We start from the raw sequence: 972 nt of genomic DNA on the forward strand, positions 1-972 counted from the left end.
CAGGAGGAGCATGCTCTCATAGAATGGAAACCGGTGCTCTTAGCGAGAGGTTGCGCAATCACAGGTGAGGCTCAGCTCGGTGCTGCCTCATCGGCTTCGCTTCCAAGCATTTTAATGGGAAAATTCAGCGATTTTGAATAAAAAACATCATCATATTTTAGTCAAATGATAAATAGGGACTTTATAGTACAAACCACAGGGTGAAAAAATCTTTATAAATGATTTTATTGTTATATATTATTTTTCCATGATGACAGGTGTGGCTCTGGCTCTCCTGCCTCATCTGACAGCACATCACTGATTTGATATCTATCTATATATATATACAGACCATAATTTAGCTAACTATGGTCTTTTTTATGCTCTGTTTCACTTTTTGACTTTTTCAAATAATTCAGGTTGCACACAAACTTTTGCGTCTTCAGCTGAATTCTGCAACACCTTTGCTAAGTTCCACTACTGGGCAAAGGATTTTTACAATATATGACTGTAGCTTTCTTATGCTTTTTTCCAACTTCCTACTCTTTGTTCTCAAGTTTCTTATATTTTTGCATAAATCATTCTGCAAATATGCTTCTTTGGCCCTTTATGTTAAGTTTCACTCCATCAAATATTTCTGGTTGTGTACTAATTTCTGCTCTTTGGTACGTTTGACTGTTCAACTATTTCAATTTCACTGTTTCAACTATTTCAATTTCTTCTGCTTTTCCCTACTTCTTACGCTTTTCTCAACTTTTTCTTGCATTTCTGCTGCAGTCATTCTGCAAATATGCATTCTCACGGCTGTTTCGCTAGGAACAGCTATTTTTCTAGTTATTATTCTGTCTTCCGTACCTTTTTCCTCGTTTAACTACTTCTACTATCTTTTACTAATTTCACTAATTTATATATCAAAACGTTCAGCTTCTTCAGGAGAATGCTGCTATGACTTTTGGTAAACTTCACTATTGCACTTTTTGAAATAATTGCCCT

This window comes from Poecilia latipinna, unplaced genomic scaffold (genome assembly GCF_001443285.1).
Source record: "Poecilia latipinna isolate Pla-1442-1.1 unplaced genomic scaffold, P_latipinna-1.0 Scaffold2626, whole genome shotgun sequence".
Lineage (NCBI taxonomy): Eukaryota > Metazoa > Chordata > Actinopteri > Cyprinodontiformes > Poeciliidae > Poecilia > Poecilia latipinna.